The 21,235-nt window shown below is 36.6% G+C and overlaps 1 long non-coding RNA gene across 1 annotated transcript in view; it reads left to right on the forward strand.

The window, feature by feature from the left end:
- Positions 1-21,235, forward strand: part of LOC106994462 (uncharacterized) — a 137,036-nt gene that overhangs the window by 53,809 nt on the left and 61,992 nt on the right. Inside the window, exon 2 of the long non-coding RNA XR_013408247.1 lies at positions 15,946-16,003. This is a non-coding gene — a long non-coding RNA (uncharacterized LOC106994462). The remainder of the gene's footprint in view (positions 1-15,945; positions 16,004-21,235) is intronic.

Here is a 21,235-nt window from a genome sequence, read left to right on the forward strand (position 1 = left end):
CAGATGGGATTGTTGAGGTCCCCTGAAAGAATTTATTCAGTCACTTTGCTAACTTCTTCTCAAGCACAGATGATTCACAAGGTCAGATATTATATGTATCCACATTGTCTTAGGACATTCAAAGGCATGCCTAGACATAGCAACAACACACATGGTTTGAAAGGAAAAGTCTGAAACCAAATCAAACATGAGTAAACATTCTCATAGGAAGCTTGCAATTAGCCTGGGTTCACCTATTGTGCTTATTCTATGTTATCTTGTAGTATCTTCTAGGTCTTATTCACAAAACTAACTTTTCTGGGACTATAGAAGCAGAGAAGAGACCTTGTGCACACACATAAAAAATAAAATTTTGACTTTAGCCTTGGGCGTTTCTATGAGTATTGTAACATTTGAAGTAAATCTGATGATGTTGAATGCATTCAATGATTCTCTACTGAAATCAGAATATGGCATTCAAGACTGTGATTTCCTCTAAACCTCAATTGCTGTCACTGTCCTCTTTTTTCAGAAATTCTAGCCATAGGAGCTCCCTTTCACTTCTAGAAAATACCACATTCATTTCCAATCCAGGGCATTTGTCCCTGGTGATCATCTACCTAGATTATGTACTCCTCTGTCTGCCTGACTCCTATTCAGCCCGCAGAAAACTGCATGAAGGTCACTTTCTTACCTACACCTTTGATTTTGCTGAGCACCTAAATCTAATATAAAGTAGATTTGTCTTATTACTTTATTTCAAAGTACAATATTCTTTACCTTTATAATACTCACCAAAATTGTGTTTCTTCAATTTTGTGTTTCTCCCCCTATTGATCTGTTTATAGCAATTTTTCACACTACACTGTAGGCCCTCAATTAATTCACACATAATGGCCACACTGGCCTGTTGACTAAACTGTCACACCAGAACTTCCTACTCCAGGCATCTGACTACCTGAAGTGATATGGAGAAGGAAGGTGGAGAGTGTAAAACCACTGACTTTTGAGGTCTAGCTCAGGCCTAAACTCTGGTTAGATGTAGAAACAGAAGACTTTTGTCTCTATCTCTATTCTTGGTCCGGTCCCTGAGACCCATATCTCACCTCTTACAGAGAAGAGAATACAGGCAGAAACAAAACTTAGATCACTGTATTGACAATGGGCTTTTTGAACTGAAGACCGGAGGCATAAAGACAAGAGGTTAGGGAGGGAGGCTTTCTCTGCAGACCCTTGATAGGGGAGCTGCAGTCCAAGGCAGTGGCTGCACCACAGCAGTGACCCAGTGGCTGACCCTACTGTGCTTAATGGAGCAGCCAGGGAGCAGCGTTATAATGGAAGCCACCAGCAGCTCTGGAAAGATCACAGGAATATGAACAAATGAGTTTCTAAGCACAAGGCCTCCCTTGGGGTTCCCAAAAATAACAGGACATTTTGAGGGGCATCATTGATGTATATCCCTTAGCTATGCTTATTAAAATTATTGAATCGATAGTCAAAGACTAGAAGAATTTGAGGATACTTAGGTTCACATTAATGAATGTGACCATTTCCTTAATCTATCATTATTTGATTCTAATACCTACTTTTGTTTCATTATAATGTTTACATTGTAATTTTTAAAAATCAGAATGCTTCTTACAATCTATGTCAAAACACACTTGCCAACTGCTCCTAGTGGAACAAGTTGAGATGTATTCAGCATGGCTTGGGAATTTACTAACTTAGCTGTGCTTAATGTTATCTGTCCTTCCATTGAATGACTGGCCAAGTCATTGACATTGGTGGTTATTTAAACTTGAATGCCTAAATGTCACAGTACTTTCAAAAGGCCCATGGTGGATGTAGTGTGTTGAAAAAAAAAAAAAAAAAGTTGTAACAGAACAGAGCACAACCTCTTACCAGGCAAAGCAATTCAGGAGGCAGAAATTGCCAAATCTCTGGAATATATTATAACATTTTCATTAGGCCAGGTTGAGCTGGTATGCCTGATCAATACTTCATGAAAGAATATGCTTTAGGCTCCAAACAACCATGTGTTATAAGATTTTGGATAAGACTTCAGAGGTTTTCTCATTGCCATTGAGGGGTATTTCCCTTATTGAAAAATATGAATATTAGTTTAACCAGAAAGGAAATGCAAACAACTCACTGCTGTTTTATGTGCCTAAAAATGATGTCTGTTGTAAAGCTGCCACACCCAGTTCTCCCAGGTTATGGGGGGCTGCCTGTCCCTGTGATGTTACGTATAACTTTTAATTTCCCAAGACACTTTGGTTTCTGGATGAGAAGAGGTTTCTACTCATATGACATTGTCACATGAAGCTCATATGTTATTTTGTAGATAAATTTGTGTTACAGCTTTGTTAACAGAATAGAAAGAGTATGTTTGGTGAACACAAGTCTATTTAATTTCCATGTATCCTGTAAAAAGAGAAATTGGCAATATGAATGAAATACAATGTATGTGTGTGTACATGTGTGTTACTTATTATGTTATATGTGGTTGTCACAAATTCTGGGATTCAACCTTACTACTGAAGTCTTAGGAATACATGGCCATGAGCCAGGATGAGGATAAGATCAAGGTAAGGATGTAGTCTCAGATATGGAGGCTAAGACTGGACGATATCAACAGGGCTCTAACTCAGCAACAAAAGCCTTGAGGTTGAGGCTTAACAGAACTGTCAAGACAAGATTAGGAGCCTGCCTAGAGGCAGATCAAGAAAGGTGCTGACCCAGGACCTTAAGAAAAAATTCTTCTACATCTTAGATCAGAACAGAATCTGGAGTCCAAGAAAATGTGTGGACTAGGTTGGCAGATTTTTGTGGCTCTGATGAAATCTTTCAGCTGAAATGTCACAGAATTTCCCTGAGTACTACCTTCTATCTTCAAGGGTCCAGGGGTCCTCATCAATCAAAAATTGTATTTTCTTCATTTCAACCATGAAACCCTTTGTTCTTTGGAAAATGTTAGTACTATCTTCTCAACCAACTAATTCATTAATTCGTCGATTTATCTATTTATTTGGCATGCATATATGAATGGGCTATTTAGAACTGCCATGTAACTAAAATAAAATCCTTGGTCTCAAGAAACTTAGAGTTAAGTGAGAAAGACCAGCATGAAAATCATGTAAGTAGAGTATTCCTCCATAGGCAAGCTAAGTGAAAGATATTTTATTTCTTAACCATGTGTTTGTATGTTTTTTCCTAAATTTACTGTACTTTCTGCATTGGATTATTTCTTTAGAGTTAAGTGAGAGTCTGAAAACATTTTTTAAAAATCTATTTATTTGATTTAAGTGTAGTGTGCTGGAAGGAAATTGAAGGTGTGTGGCATAAGAGAAGAGGAAGACCTGAGGGAGTGAGGAGTCTGTTCCTCTCGCTAACACTGAAGCCTGTCTTACAATGAATATGCAAGGAAAACTTATGGAAAAATGTCTTCACAGATGTGGAAGCCAAGGGCATGGGCCTAGGAATGTTTTCCTACCATCTGTCACCTGGACCTAGAAGATAATTGCTGACTTCTGTGTGAGAAGCTGCTTCTAAATGCAGTGGGGCAGACATCTCTCTTAAATTACCGTGACTGGAAGACCATGACTTTCTGTTGTTTCTGTGGAACCCCTAAGGTCCTGCCTTAGATTAAGATTCCTATTCGGTGAATGTGTGCTGGAAATGTCATTATCCTTCTTGACAGACAGATGTCCTGGAAAGACTAATTGCATTCCCAGAAGACAAGGGGGAAAAAAAAAACACTTAAATTAAAAATAAAAGCCAGTGTTTCAATCAGGGATCCAACCTATGAAGAGCAAAGACCAAAGTAAGCATTGTATCTTATAAGCTTATAGAAAAGAGGGGATAGTTATAAATAAATTTACACTTTTCTCTATTCCATTTCACGTTCTTTACCAACTCTTTCTGTCATTCCAAAAGAGAGTCAGGAAGATATAGCTCTTAATCATTGTTGGATACTGTCTTTTTATGGTCCGTGTAAAATATTCCTTCTCCATGAAGTCTTCACTTACAATTTAAGTGCAGATTAAACTGTATGGATGGAAAAAATACTAATCCTAAAAGATAATTCCTCTCTTCCTCAGTTAGTGGAAAATGGTCATGTTCAATTTAAAGGAAGAAGATGTATGAGTGCAAAATATCCTTCAAAGGTTAGCAATCAGATACAACTTGAGTGAAAAGAGGGCCTTGCTGTGGGGAGCCATAGAAAAGTTGAAAAGTAGAAAGAATCCAGTCAATAGGATAGGAGGTAAAAGTAAATTTCAGGGTAGTAACTTCAGCTTGAGCAATGATCCAAAATGGAAGTATTCTAAGCATCCTTAAGAGACTACAAACAGACAGGCCCAGTCATGTATAGTAACATTTTGGAAAGAACAATCTGCAGTTCACTGGATGTCAATTCCTCATCTGAACCCTGCAACATTATGTTGTTTTACTGGAGCTAAAGGCAGAAGCTCAACTAAAAATGATTCCAAATACAAAAGGATAGCTATCAAGACAAATGTGAAGTTTCTCCTCCCTTACAATAACTATAGGTCAACCAGAATGGCATGCAGCAAAGTTCAAATATATTCATGGCCGTATAATGGTAAAAATAGTGCTTGGCATCAGGCAAGACTCTTCTGGTTGTTAGTGACAGAAAAAACACAAACCCATTCAAGCAAGAAGGAAAATTAGCCATTTAAACCAAACAACACATACACACACAATGGGAAGAGAGTCAGCTTCAATATCAGCTGAATACAGTTCACAAATTATGTGTGTTTGTGTGTGTGTATGTATATATGTGTGTGTGACAGAGAGAGAGAGAGAGAGAGAGAGAGACCAAGACAGAGATGCAGAGACAGATATATAGAATTAAAGAAAGAGGAAGAGAAGAAATGATATAGATTTTAGGGCTCATCTTACCATATGCTAAATGTGTGTTAACTTCAATCTTTCAGGGCTCTGCACATGGCAGGGATAATGGTCACTGGCAACTCTGGGGTCACATCCTTACAGCTTGCTATTCAAGAGAAAAATATCTCCTTTATTTCCAGGTACTGGTTAAAAAAAAACAAATCCCCAGGAGATGTCTGCCTGACCTGACATATATCCTTTGCTGTCCCTGAGCCAATCTGTGTAGTCACAGAAATGGGCAGTTCTCATTGGCTTGCCTGGCTCCCATACTCATTTCTATGGCCACACAAGTATGTTGTTGTGATTGGAAGCCCTAGTGGAATCATTTGAGACAAGAGGTCTTCTCCAAATATGGTAAATTTAGTTCATCACTGGAGGAAAGAAGAAAGGGAATTGGGAAGACAGAAACAGATTTCCTCCGTTATCCCATACAAGACCAAGTTTCCACCTGCAATGGAATGTCTAGTTCCATAGAGTGCACTTGTAAGTGATGAGGCCAGGCTACTATATTGCCCTCACGTGTCAAGTCTTTATGTATATTGCTGACTATCTAGACTCCCTTTAACTCTATTCTTTGCTTGATTGCCTCCTTCTTACTGGTTTCATCTTGTGACCCTTTCTACATTTATCCTCCATGATTATGAGTCATAGCGTTCCTCTCAATCAGCCCAGTGTCTGAAAAGTAGACATAGATCTTCATATACTCATTACTGTTGGCCAATTAAATTGCCTTCCAAGAAGAGCAGTCAATGGTATTTTCCTTCTCACCCACTGACTGTCCCTAAAATTTAACATGTAAGTTGTAAAATAGTATTCCAGATTTAGTAAGTTCTGCGATCTGTAGTTGTACAGACATTGTGTGGCATAAAATTTACTTTTTGAGACAAGGTCTTGCTCTGTTGCCAAGGGTGGAGACCAGTGGTGCGATCTCGGCTCGTTGCAAGCTCCAACTCCTGGGCTCAAGCAATTCTCCCACCTCAGCCTCCACAGTAGCTGAGACTACAGGCATGCACCACCACACCTGGCTATTTGTGTGTGTGTGTGTGTATGTGTGTGTGTTTTGTATTTTTAATAGACATGGGGTTTCACCATGTTGCCCAGGCTGTTCTCAAACTTCTGCATTGAAGCAGTCTGCCTGCCTCAGCCTTGGGATTGCAGGTGCGAGTCACCACGCTAGGTCATAAAATGTATTGGGATTAAAGTGTTGGGATTACAGGTGTGAGCCACCGTGCCAGGCCATAAAATTTATTTTGAATATTTTCCTGTGTCAATAACATGTAGCTTTAAGTATCAAGACTAAGGAGTTCTTCTACCACCGAGAAACAACAGTCCAATTTATAAGTAAAAATTCATGCTTTGTTTATCTTTACCTCCCTAACAAAATAGACATGGCCAGTTATGTATACACACACATATACACATACACACACACACACACAGGCACACATACCTATATGTGTGTGTAAATACAAATTCAACCTGTTTAAAAAAATGTAAAAGTGTTTCTGATGCCATGTTTTACAAAATAGAGATGAGTTTTAGGAAGCCATCATAACACGGCCTTCCCCCCAGCAGAGGATATATCAAGTTTTCAGGTTCGGTTCTAGAGAAACTGTCCATGTAACAGGCCTCGGCCCACCCAGTTTGGGTTATAGATGTGAGATATGTTTAAATAGAAATGATTAGCTGTTTTCAGTCACATTAAATTAGTGACCCATTAGTCTGGGTGAGTCTCTAAGAACTGTTATTTTTTCTAAAGCTCCCAAGTTTAGAAACCATTGAGTCATAAGAAGGCAATTAGATCTTCCATATCTAATTAAATTGTCATTTCTGAATACTTAAAACACTTCTGGGCTGTGCCAGCTGCTGCAGTATGTACACAGTAGAGGAAATTGGTAAAAATTTCCAGTGGAGTCTCTTCATACTGATTCCTCTGGTCTCAGTATTCTTTTACCCCCATCAAAATATTTTTTTCCTGTAATGAAATCCAGGTAAAATGGCACCTTCTCTGACACTGTCCCCATATCTATAGGTTTGGGATTGCCAGATTTAACAAATAAAGTATAGGATTTCCAGTTAAGTTTGAATTTCAGATAACAAGTGATTTTTTTGGAAATTTTCATTTACTCATTATTCTTTTATAATATGAGTATGTTCCAAATATTACATGGGGTATCCTCATAAAATAATAGCTTATACGGGATGTCCAATCAAATTTCAAAAATTCAAATTTGATTGAACATCCTATATTTTACCTGGCAATGCTATTTTTGGTGTTATGTTACCTTGCTAAGGCTGCCAAAACAAAATACCACAGGCTGGTGTGTTAAAAGACAGAAATCTATATTCTCACAGTTTTGGAGGCTGAAAGTCTGAGATCAAGGTGGCAGCAGGGTCTGTTTCTCCTGAGGTCTCCCCTCTTTCCTTAGCTTGAAGATGGCCACCTTCTTTTTATGTATTCGTGTGGTCTTTTCTGTGCAGTTGAGCATTCCTGGCATCTCTCCATGAGTCCTAATCTCTTTTTATAAGGAGACTAGTCATACTAAATTAAGGGCCCACCCTTATGACCACATTTAACTCAATTATCCCTTAAAAGGAACTCTCTCTAAACTATATCCATACTATCACATCCTAAAGTCCTGAAGGTTAGGACTTCAACATAAGAATTTTGGGGAAACACAATTTATTCTAAGTATATTCTCTCCTCTGAGCTGACAAGGTACTCAGGTTTATTGCCATTATTCCTTCAAAATCATGTTTTTGTACTGTTCTGGTGAACATATGGACCTGTCCCTTTCCAGAGGGAGCTTACATTCTAGATGTGGGAGTCGGTCAACAGAGAAGTGAGTACGTAGGTAGTGCTGATTTTCTTGTGCACACCTCTTGACCAGACTGAGGCTCTAGGTTATTATTCTGAGTTATTCTGTTTCTCTTCTGGTCTGCATATCTGCTGTGTCTCAACCAAAGCCTGGCCTATGTAGGAACCCATTAAGCATTGACTTTGCATATCTTTGGAAACAGGTGCCAAGAGTCCCAAATTTCCAAATTTGTTGAACATGTTCATCCATCTTTTGGGGACACTCTGCTAAGTTCCTTTTGCATATGCATCTGCAGTTGTAAAATCATTTCAAATCCAAACTTTTACTTCTGCTTTGTGTCATTCTAAGTTACTTTCTTTTTGCACTTTTAACATCTCAAAACCCAGGCTCCAGGAGACGAGGGAAGAGTAATGCATAGCAAGTGTTTCTGCACCCAGATTGTCTGAAAAGACACTCAGTTGTGTGTTGTCAAAAAATTTATTTATGACTTTTTTTTGTTTGTTTTATTTTGTTTCTCATAAAACTGACTGAAGTAAATTAGGATTAGGAAAAAATATGTAAACATATTTTTGGCTAGAACAAAGACTTGACTCCCAGAAATAAAAATAGAATTCTACAAAGTGTTTGACATGTGAAGTTTTCAGAGCCTGCCCATTAAGAGGCCTTAGGTCAGGGTCTTCAATAAAGGAGGATTTCTCTATGTATCACCTTTGTGTTTAGAGAAGTCCTCTTCACATTTACAATCAGTGGGCGGCTATTAAACTTATAAGGGATTTTGTCGCTGCTGTTACTGTTTTCTCTTTTCTTTAGCAGCTTTCAGTCAGTAGGAACTGCAAGTGAATTTAAAGTAAGAGATATGTCTCTTAAATGCTTGCAATTTCCTGGTTCCTCAGCTCCTAGCAAATGTCTCATTGTGTTTAACTAATATTTACAACATTTTGCAACACAGCTATTTTATATTATTTTCAAGGTTACATTCCCCTGCCTTGCTTTGGAAACTCCTCAAACATATAGATTGATTATCTAGATGTATACAAATGAGACCCTTCTTAGGTTCAAAGACACTCATAAATAAGAGAAATGTGGTATTTTCCTCTTCTACTAAAGTCCTCCAAATCTCATAAGCTTGAGATAGATCTGTGACCTTCCCATCATATAAAGGCCCATATTTAGAAGACAAAGGATGTTTGCTCATTCACCCAAAGCAGTATTATACAGTGAACTCCCAACCTTCCGCAGAAAGAGGATGGGGAAGCTACATAAGATTTGTGAACTATGTGCTAAATTATTATAATATGTCCCCCATTGTGCTTCTACAACCACCTCACTGTGATGAGTACCTGAGTGTAACTAAGGTCATAGACTTCAGTCCCAGCAGCGAAATCACTGAGTGCAAAATTGAGCATACACAGGAGGGCATTCTGGAGAAAGCCTTGTGACTGGGGAGACTGGGCACTAGGGAATGGCAAGATGAGGTAGAGTCAGGCAACTCCGTTAATTGTTAACACGGCTTCCAGTCAATGGTTTGGTTTTTCAGGGAGACCCAGACTAATTTAGATAGATGACAATAATAGTCTGTGTCACTAGAAACCCTTAATCACAGTATGTTGAGATGAATCTGTAGATAAGATGTGGTGTCCAGGAAGTAGACTTATTTCTAGTATACACAGCAAGAAGCAAAGAAATATGAAGAAGATTTCCTAAGGGTGCCCATCCAAATTTGTCATTGTGTGTAGGCTTTTACTGTAATGTCCTCTAAGCTTGAAAGAAGTATGAACAATAGGACACTTTCCTATTGTTCTTTGCCAAACATCATGCTAGACTATTGCAGGTGCACAGTCTTTTGTGTCCACCTACCAGGGCCTGAGGAACAAATAGATTTCCTCTTATTATAGTTAATCAACAACAACAACAAAACAAATATGGACACCTTCCTATGTGTTTGCAAAACCCTACAGAAACAAAGGAATGAAACAACAGTGAGAGCACAGAAGGAAGGCGATGGCTGTGAACTGAGTTCTGTTAAATTCCCTTGAGTGAAAATGAAGGACTGTGCCTATATTTCATCATTGTTTTTCTTTACCTTCTTCAGAAAGCAAAAAGACACACTTTTGCTAAGTTTCTCTCAAAATACAAAACTCCAGCAGACATTCGTTGTGTTTTCCACATGGAACACCAAAGAGAGATCTGCAGATGTTGCATAATCTCCTCATTAGCAGCAGAGATGCCCTTGAGAAGGGTCACATAGTCTCTGGTATATACCAGATAGGAAAAATAGACAATACTCACAATCCATCAACCTTTGATAAAAACAAAATACAAAATATACTGTATGTGGGAATCAGCCCTCACACAGTGGCCTTTTCCTCTGGGAATTCATAGCATACATTTTTAACATTCAGGTGTTTTTTTTTTTTTTCTGACCTTATAATAAAACAAGCAAAATTAACTGATAGCATGTTAGTGTATTTAAAGATATTGTCTAGGACAATTTTAACACAATTCAGTGTGTGGTTGGGTTAGCTACTTTTCTCACTGGATTTTATTATTTATATTTGTTTTATGTAACACTGAAAGTTTTTTGCTTTAATAGCTCAGTTAATACAGAGAAAATGTTCTAGTGCGCACTAAAAGTTTTCCAAAATCAAAATATATTTAGAGAATGAGTATGACACAAGTTTGTAGAATACATGACACAATACATTCTTGCAAAGACACCCCATTTCACCTGAGATGTTTATTTACAATCATCTTCACATTTTCAATAGTGAGACCAAATTTCCTTCTATGTTGTTTCCTTTCTATTTAGTCCTCTCCAGTCTTGGAATTACAATATTAGTTGGAGAAAAAAAACCTGTGAACAGTAAACCGATCTTCATGATCCTTTGTTTTTCTACCTATTTCCCTGGTAACTATTTTCTAAAATATAACAATGCTCTCCTGTCAAATTCATGCCCATATTTGTATATAACTTCTATTTAATCTTCAGAATACTGGATTCATTTGTCGATGCTCTAAGAACGTAGGGTCAGAGAATCATAGGTCTTTTGCAATGGAAGAGGTCTTGGAGATCAATTTAAAAATGAAGAGGTTATGTTGTATAGTTCCTTGCGTATATTTTTTCACAAGTTTTTGAAATTTCAAACCCTTTGGGACACTCAGAAACTCAGATTCTTTTGAAAAATATTAAATATAGCTATTTACAGAGAAATTTAGGAAGAAGAGGTTTCTTGACATACAGTTTTTTGAAGAAAACTTTAATTTTTGGAACATGTTTAGTTTTGCAGAAAAATTGAAAAGTACAGAAAGTTTCTATAAACCTGGCACACATTGTCACTTATTTTAACAGATTACGTTAATAAGACACATTTCTTACAATTAATCACTCAATATTGATGCATTATTATTTTAAAAGTTCATCAGTCTTTTCAATATTCCCTAGTATTTTTTTGTTTTTTTGTTTTTGTTTTGAGACAGACTCTCACTCTGTCACTCAGGCTGGAGTGCAGTGGCGCGATCTCAGCTCAGTGCAACCTCTGCCTCCTGGGTTCATGCCATTCTCCTGCCTCAGCCTCCCGAGTAGCTGGGACTGCAGGCACCTGCCACAACGTCCAGCTAATTTTTTGTATTTTTAGTAGAGACGGGTTTTTCACCCTGTTAGCGAGGATGGTCTTGATCTCCTGACCTCGTGATCCTCCTGCCTCAGCCTCCCAAAGTGCTGGGATTAGAGGTGTGAGCCACCACGCCTGGCCCACTATTCCCTAGTTTTTACCTAATCTTTCCCCCTCCAAGGATTTTATCCAGAATACCACATTACATTTAGTGGTTATGTCTCCTCATGCTCCTCCCAACTGTCAGTGTCTCTCAGAATTTCATTTTTTTTTTTCCGATGTCTTGCCAGTTTTGAGGTCAGGTATTTTGTAGAATATGCCTCAATCGGAGTTGTCTGATGTTTTTCCCATGATTAGACTGGGGTTATGGTTTTTGGGAAAAAGACCTCAGATCTTAAGTGCCATTTTCATCACAGTATATCAATAGTTCATATTATCAACACGACTTACTGTTGACATAGACTGTGATCACCTGGCTAAGGTACTGCTTGTCAGATTTCTCTATTGTGAAGTTACTATTTTTTTCCTGTTAACATACATTGTTTTGGAAGAAAATAACTGTACGCAGTCTACCCTTAAAGAGAAGAAAGTTATGCTCCTCCTCCTTAAAGGCAGAGTATCTATACATATCATTTGGAATTTTTCTGAAAGGCAGATATGTCTGTTCTCTCCTACTAATAATGTGTTTATATATATACAATTATTATTTGTTTGTATCTTCCTGGACTTGTGGATATTTATTTTATACTTTGAGTTATAATCCAGTACTTCTTTATTTTGTTGCTCAATGTTTTTGAATTTTGGCCATTGGGAACTCTTTCCTTATATTCCTGTGCATTGTCTTACTCTCAGTTACTACAAGATGTTCCATGCTCATAATATATGTTTACTGCCCCATTCCTTGGATCAGCCATTTCTCTAAGGAGCTCTAGTTCTTTTCATTGAAGAATGGTACTAGAAACCAAATCTGGGCACTAGGTATGCATGTTACTACCAGGTGGTGTTCATTGATGGAACAAGAAAATATATGTGTATAGAAACCTATGCATATGAGTATTTCTACACATATATCTACATGTAATGATCTATATTTTTAGTTAACAAAACATGAGTTCATAACTGGTATCTTAAACTCTAGTCCATTACCAAATGCTTTTTTGTGTCAACGGATATGATCATACGAGTTTTCTGCCTTAACCTGTTAACATGGTGAATTATATTAATATATTTTTAAATGGTGTTCATAACTACAATAAATCCAACTTGGCCATGGTGTATTTTTTAAAGTAAGTTGTTAGATTCAATTTGTTAATTGTTTTTGATGATTTTTGCATTTATGTTCACAATGGTCTCTAGTTTTCTTGTAATGTTTTCTATCTGTTTTGGTGTTAGGGTCATGCTGGCCACATAAAACAAGCATAACTTCCTCTTTTATTTTATGAAATAGATTGGTTGCAATTGGTATTGTTTCTCCCTTAAACATTTGGTGTAATTCATGAGTGAAATCAACTGAACATTGTGCTTATTTTGGAAAGCTATTGATGATTGGTTCAATTTTTAAAATAGATATGGGCATGCTAATTATTTATTTCTCCTTGTAGGAGTTTGCTTTCTAAGGAATTGGTCCATTTGATATATTTGTGGGTATAAGGTTGTTTCTAACATGAATTAGCATTCTGTTAATGTGTATGACATCAATAGTGATGATGGCTCTTTCATTTATTATATTTCTAACTTGTACCTTTTCTTTAATTTTTTACCCTAAAGGTTCATCAATCTTTTTATCAATTCTAAAACTAGCTTTTGATTCCTTCGATTTCCTATATTCTTTTTCTGATTTCAATTTCATTGCTTTTTTTGTTTTTATTTTTATTTTTTGTTTTATACCTATTTTTTCCCCCTAGAGTCCTGTGGTAGAAGATTAGATTATTAAATATGAGTTTTTTCTAATATGTGCATTTAATGTTATAAATTTTCCTCTAGGAAGTGGTTTCTCTGCACCCCACAAATTTTAATAAATTGTATTTTCATTTTCTTCTAGTTCAAAATATTTTCTAATTTTCTAGAGACTTTGTTCTCTACATGTGCTCTCTAGAAGTGTGCTGCTTAATCTGCAAAGATTTGGGAATTTTTCACCTATATCTCCATTATTGATTTCTAGTTAACTTCCTTGTGGTCTGAAAACATATTTTGTATTATCTGTATTCTTTTCAATGTTAAGTACTTCATGGCCTAGAATGTGCTCTATGTTGGTAAAGGTTTTATGTGAGTTTGAGATGAATGTTCTGTTTTTGCATGTAGTATTCTGTACCTGTCCATTAGATCAAGTTGATTGAAAGTGCTACTTAGGTAAATTAGAGTGTTATTAATACTCTTCCTGCTTGATTTATCATTATTGAAAAATAGAAATCTCTAGATATACTAGTGGGTTTGTTGATTTCTCCTTCCAATGATACCACTTTTTGCTTCCCATATTTTAAAGCTCTTTGTTAGGTGCATACACATTAGAGATTGTTATATCTTCTCAGATATATGATCACTTTATCATTTTGTATTGCCCATCATTATCTGAATAATTTTCTTTGATCTGAAGTCTTCTATCTCTGAATAGAACAGGTATTATTTAATAGCTCCTGTATCTTTCATTAGTTTAGATGTTAATGTGTACCTTTATATTAAAATGGATTTCATCTAGATAACACATAGTTGTGTCTAGTTTTTGTATTCACTCTGACAGGTCTGTTTTTAATTCATAGATTTAGACAATTCGTGATAACACTTTTTATTGATATACTTGTTCTGATATCTACCATGTTTGTAAATGTTTCGTTTTGTTGCATTTTTTATTTGTTTGTTTCATCTTTTTTCTGACTTTTAAAATTTTAATTGAGGATTTTATATCTCCACTTTACTTTTCTTCTTAGCATGTCAGTTGTGCATCTTTAAAGTTTATCTTTCGGGGCTGACATGGAGTTTACAATATGCAGTTACAATCAATCTAATTCAATTTTCAAATAATACTATACAGCTCAAGAGGAATGCCAGTACTTTAAAACAGAGTATTGCAATCTTTTATACAACTTTTGTTATATGCTTCACTTAGTTTTATACTATAACCACAGAATACATTGATATGATTATTACTTTTAGCAAAGTTTTTCTGCAAGGTTAATTAAGATGAAAAACAATAAAATATTTTATTGTACCTTCTTTTATTCCTCATCTAAAGCTTTTTCTTGTTTTATGGAATTTAAGTGTCTGACCTAGATCATCGTGCTTATGTCAGCAGATTTGGTGGTGGTTGTAACATTTCTTACAGGGTAGATCTACCAGCAATGAATTCCCATTTTGGGGGTTTGTTTCTTTGTTTGTTTTGTCTGAGAAAATGTTTATTTCTCCTTCACTTTTGAAGGGCGATTTCCTGGATTAAAAAATTCTAGGTTTATGTTTTTTTTCTTTTAACATTTTAAATGTTTTGCTCCAATCTCTTCTTGCTTGCATGATGTCTGACAAGAATCTTCTATGTATTCTTTCTCTTTTTCTTCTTTTCTCCTCTTTTCCTTCTTTTCTTTTCTCTTTAGGGAAGGTAAGTTTAACCATTAGACTTTTTCAAGAATTTTTTCTTTATTTTCACTTTTCTGAAGTTTGAGTATGACATGCCAGGGTGTAATTTTTTTTTTTTTTTGTATTTATCCGGCTTCATGTTTTATGAGCATCCTGAATCTGTGGTTTTCTTTCTGGCATTAATTCTGAAAATTGCCTAGTCACTATTGTTTTACATATTTATTCTGTTTTGTTTCTTCTTTCTTCTATTTTATTCACACTTAGACTACAGTTTTTGAAATTGTCTTACAATTTTTGCATGTTCTATTCTTTTACATTTTTTTAAAATTGTATTTCAGTTAAGGAATATTCTGTTGACATGCTTTCAAGGTCCTTGATCCTTTCCTCAGCCATGGCTAGCTATTAATGAGCACATTAAAGTCATTCTTCATGGCCGTTGTGATTTTAATTTTCAGGATTTCCTTTTGTTTCTTTATTAGTCTTTTTATCTTTGTACCTACATTAGCCATCGCTTTTCCATGTTGTCTACTTTTTCAGTTACAGCCCTTAACCCACCCATTATAGTTATTTTAAATTCCTTTTGTAATAATTCTAATATATCTGTCCTGAGATCGGGTATAATTTTGATTTGTCTCTTCAGATGATGTTTCTTTTCTGCTTATATCATGACTGAAAATTTTTGTTGAAAGATAACTTGATATCTTGATATTAGGAACTGAGTTAAATAGGCCTTTAATGTCAAGTTTTATAGTAATCTGATTAGAAATTAAATTGTGTTTAATGTTAGCCATAGGTGGAGGTACCAAGATTTTCAAATTATTTAAATATTCTTATTTTTCCCTGTATTATCTTTAGATGTTCCTAAAATTCCATTTTAATTCAATCTGAGACTTGCAGTTATAGAACCTGTTGCACATGATATTTACCATGGAGCCTTATGTTATTATGGTGGTAGGGAATTGCAGAAAGGAGACATTCTACAATATTATGATTAAATAATTCTTTTAGTGGACCTCTGTCCCTTAGCTATGACCTCAGGAGTGTTTTTTCTTCCTTAGGTGAGACAGAAAGATTAACCAGCATTGGAGTTGGGAATTGTACTTCCACCTATGTGAGGTAAGACCCTGAGGAAGTTTTTTTAAAATTTATTTACTGGGAAGTATGCATTTTTTATAGAAAGCTGTGATGGTTACATTTTTAGGTCAACTTGGAGGGTGTTTTTGGATTAGATAAACATTTAAGTCCGTGAACTCAGAGTAGGCAGATTGTCCTTCATCATGTGAATGGTCCTCATTCAATCAGTTGAAGGTGCAAGTAGAACAAAGACCTCTGCCTCCCTGCTGGAGAGAATCCTCCAGCCGACTGCTTTTGGACTTCATTTGCACAGTCGGTCCTCTTGAACCTCTTGAGTCTCCACCTTTTTTGACCTTTAGACTGGAACTGCACCATCATTTCTTCCGGGCCTTGAGTCTCTCAGCCCAGCAAATGACAATATAGATTTGGACTCATCAGCCTTCATAATTGTGTGGGCCAATTCCTTATGGGAATTAATCTCTCTCTCTCTCTCTCTCTCTCTCTCTCTCTCTGTATCTCCGTAGAACCTTCTACATAGAAGCAAAACCAATGCGATATACATATTCTGACCTAATAGTAGATCATACTGGATGTTCAAAATGGTTACTTTCCTCTTCCTCTGCCACAGTCAAAAGGCAGTTTTTTCTCAGCTCTACACCACCATGATTACCTGGTAGGGTACTTGGGGTTTAACCTCACAGACATCTAAAACCCTCCTACATCTGTAGGCCCAGGAATTTTTCACTCTCATACTAGTGTACTCTCAGCCTCCTAGAATTACTCAAAATTACCTTCTAAGTGTTTCTACCAGTTTATGTCTCCAGTGGCTTCTATATCCAGGTAAGCTGATCTCAGCTATCTGCACATTTGATTATCTCTTCTGGTTTTGGTGAGCAGTTTGCCCTGTAACCTCAATTGTCTAATGGGTCCAGGAAAAGTCATTGATTTTTGGTGTGTTCAGCTTTTTTTCCTGTTTTAAGGATGAAAATAACTTCCAAGCTCTTTACTTGTTGGAGCTGAAATGATACTTATAGTTTCAATGTTGCCCCTTAGCAACATATGACTGCAGGACAAAAAGTTTGCTTTACAAATAATGCTAACTAAAAAATGTTCTAAATTAACCATGCTTCTTAAAAAATAAATGAAAAATATGTAGACATTCAGCAAATTGGTTTAATCTTATTATTAATTTTTATTATCTTAGAATTTAATTTGGGCAGCAATTTTAGGTGAATATATTTCTATAAGCCTTAGCCAAAGTAAAGTAAAGGATAATCTTTATGTTTGAGAAGACTTGAATTATTATTATTAAAAATTCATTTAGAGTTCAATATATTTAATATAAAAATTCAGGGAAAAATAAAAGAATCTCAGAACACATAAAGAAGTGTGACTATAATTTAATAATATCCATGAGGTATCCTTTCCAGAGAGATAATTCTGACAAGTGCTTCTTTGAATAGAGAGGTTTCCTTTATTCATATCTTTAAAGCATCCTCTGTCCATAGGACACAAAACAAAATCACCTGAGAAGTAAAATTGACAAACTCTTTGTCAATTTACATTTAGTCTCAAGTAGCTCTTCTAATTATTTATTTTACTTTCTTAAATTATTTTTTTTTCTCCTAGTATCATCGGTACTTAAAAGATCTGTCATATGGGTGCTGTTCTTTATTTTCTTCTAATACTTAAATAAACCTTAATAATTGCTGCTGCTGCTTATTAATAATCTCAGTTATCCCATTAATGCATTGATGCAAAGAAGCTGCCTCTACCCTAATAGACATAAACGATCTGTGCTTTGTCTTCCATCAAGGTCAGAAGTTGCAGCCATTGATCATATCCTCCCCCTTAGCAATAGATAGATTGTGCATAGTATCTTCCAAAAGTCTGTGCAAATATAACCGTAACTCCATCTCTTCAGGCATATTTGATAGAGAATAACATTCTGTTTCCTTGACAATGGAGTTTGGCATACTGATTGTCTCAGTTGGTTTGGGCTGCTATAACAAAATACCCTAGCCTTTGTGGCTTAAACAACAAACATTTATTTCTTTCACTGCTGCAGGCTTGGAAATACAAAATCAAGGTGCTAACAGATTTGGTGTCTGGTAAGGGCCCGCTTTCTGGTTCTCAGATAGCTACTGACCTAGCCCATTACATTTGTGCTGCTATAACAGAATTCTAGAGACTGGGCGACTTATAAGGAACAGAAATTTATTGGCTCACAGCTATAGAGGCTGAGAAGCCCAATATTAAGGTGCCAGCAGGCTCAGTGATTCTAATTCCAAGATGGCATGTTGAATGCTGGGTCCTCTGGATGGGAGGAATGCTTCATCTTTACACAGCAGAAGAAAAAAGCAGCAGAAAGGGGTAAAACTCACTCTTCTATAACAGCATTTTTTCCATCAATAAGGGTAGAGCCCTTATGGGCTAATTACCTCCCAAAGGATCTGCCTCTTAATACTGTTACAAGGGCCAATAAATCTGAACATCAATTTAAAGGAGATAAACTTTGAAACCATAGCAGCCACCATTTTGCTGTATCCTCACATGGCCAAGAGAGAGTTCATCTCTGTTATAGCTCTTGTTATCAGGCCACTAATTGCATTGCATCACGAGGGCTCCACCTTGGGGACCTAGTCAACTTCTAGAGGCTCCACATCCATCTACTATCACATTGGGGATTAGGTGTCAACATATGAATTTTAAAATCACACAAACATTCAGTCTATAGCAATAAAATATAAAAAAGGGTGAAATCATCCAAAATACTCTTCTGTAAGTACCAAATTGTTTCAAATTGACTATAATTAAAGTTGAAACAATCAAACACAAGAGTAAAGAATAACCTGGGAAGGCCACACCATCCAATTTCCTTTCTTCACCGCAGAGATAACTTCCTTATTTACTCATATCTGGGAGTATGTGAGACAGGTTTTGTTAATAGAGATTGAGTACATTTCTATAGGTGTAAACAGGGGACAGCATTAAGTATTTAAAATTGCATTATTATGCTCTAATTTCAAATAGCACAGTTAAAATTGATTATACAAACACCACCCTATGGGGCATTTGCCTCCTCTCCTTAGCAAATAGTCCTCTAACTATTTAAACAAATAGTTTTTTATTGCTGTTTGAAGATTTTTGGTTGACCATTTTCTCATCTATCAGGGTTTGGAAAATCAGAACTTTTGGAAGCACACTGATGGCTTTCCATCTGCAAATTTTGTGATAGTGAACTTTCCAAAATGTGAGTAAATGATGAGAGCTCTTGTGTTGCGGGAAGTCAGGGACCCCGAACGGAGGGACTGACTGAAGCCATGGCAGAAGAACATAAATTGTGAAGATTTCATGGACATTTATTAGTTCCCCAAATTAATACTTTTATAATTTCTTACGCCTGTCTTTACTGCAATCTCTGAACATAAATTGTGAAGATTTCATGGACACTTATCACTTCCTCAATCAATACCCTTGTGATTTCCTATGCCTGTCTTTACTTTAATCTCTTAATCCCGTCATCTTCTTTTTAAACTGAGGATATATGTCGCCTCAGGACCATGTGATGATTGTGTTAACTGCACAAATTGTTTGTAGAGAATGTGTGTTTGAACAAAATGAAATCTGGGCATCTTGAAAAAGGAACAGGATAATAGTGATATTCAGGGAACAAGGGAGGTAACCTTGAACTGACTGCCAGTGAGGGGGACGGAACGTCTTTCAAATGCAAATAGGAGAACTATTGCTGAATTCTTTTTCTCAGCAAGGAACATCCCTGAGAAAGAGAATGCGCCCTGAGGGTAGGTCTATAGATGGCCCTCTTAAGGTGACCGCCTTTTACGGTGGAAGCCGAAGGCATGAAACAAGTCCCGGTCTCCTGTAGTGCTCCCAGGATTATTAGGACGAAAAAAGTCCCACCTAATAAATTTTGGTCAGACAGGTTGTCTGCTCTCAAACCCTGTCTCCTGATAGGATGTTATCAATGACAATGCTCGCCCAAAACTTCATTAGCAATTTTAATTTTGCCCCATCATGTGGTCCTGTGATCTCGCCCTGCCTCCACTTGCTTTATGATATTTTATTACGTTGTGAAGTATGTGATCTCTGTGACCCACACCCTATTCGTGCACTCCCTCTTCTTTTGAAAATCGCTAATAAAAACTTGCTGGTTTTATGGCTCGGGGAACATCACAGAACCTGCCGACATGTGATGTCTCCCCCGGACATCCAGCTTTAAATTTCTCTCTCTTGTGCTCTTTCCCTTTATTTCTCAAACCAGCCGAGAGGCATAGGAAATAGAAAAGAACACACGTTAACCATCAGGGGCGGGTTCCCCTGATACTCTTGGAGCCTGTATTTCTTTCATTATCAGTACCACCTTTTGCTTCTTTGACAGAGTAAAACATGTAAGCAGCTGCAAATGCTGTGTGTACAAGATATTACATGGATACAACATCAGTCATGTATATCATGCCTATTGTAGTTTTCCAGAAACAATGTAAGTTTGTCCTGGAACAATCACCCCATGTAGATGGACTGATTTGGGCACCTAATATTAATACGGTAAAATGGCAAGGAAACGACAAAGACAGATCAGTTCCCACTTTTTGAAAGACCCTTGGACATCTTAAAAGTCATGCAGGGGTGAAGGACCACAAAGAGGCAGGAAGAATAGAGCCTCACAGCCTAAATAGGCTTCTTATAATTTACTCCTCTCTTTACTTTCATAATTACCCCATGAATTAGCTGCTACTACAATTATTCCTGCTTAAACGAAGAGAAGTGGAAGGCACAGGTATAAAATTCCTGAGTTTATACAATTCTTTAGTTTGCTATGAGGATTGATGTCAAAGCCTTTAGCTCAGTGTTCTTTCTGCCTAGAAATTAGAATAGAAATTTCTTCACTGGACTCAAGATAGTTGACTTTGGATATTGCAGTGGTCACTGCTAATTGTCCACTTATATTCATTCTCTTCACTTTCTACATTCTATCAGAGACCTGACGGAAGTCTGGAATTATTTCCTCTCCCAATATTACCCCTGTTGAATGAAGGGATATTGATCTCTTCCCACCCCTATGGGTAGGGCTCCTTTTCATCTAAGAGCAGCAGGTAATACTATCCTTCATACTATTTTTCAGTATAGAAATGTACGAATTAACCACTGACTCTCTGAAAAAGTTTTCTGGGTGACTCTTAGAAGGGATTTCCTTTTCCCTAAGAGAGATACTTTAGAAGTAAGATTCTCTCTCTTTTGCAGCTTGCACTTTTC

The sequence above is a fragment of the Macaca mulatta genome, chromosome 18, assembly GCF_049350105.2.
Source record: "Macaca mulatta isolate MMU2019108-1 chromosome 18, T2T-MMU8v2.0, whole genome shotgun sequence".
Lineage (NCBI taxonomy): Eukaryota > Metazoa > Chordata > Mammalia > Primates > Cercopithecidae > Macaca > Macaca mulatta.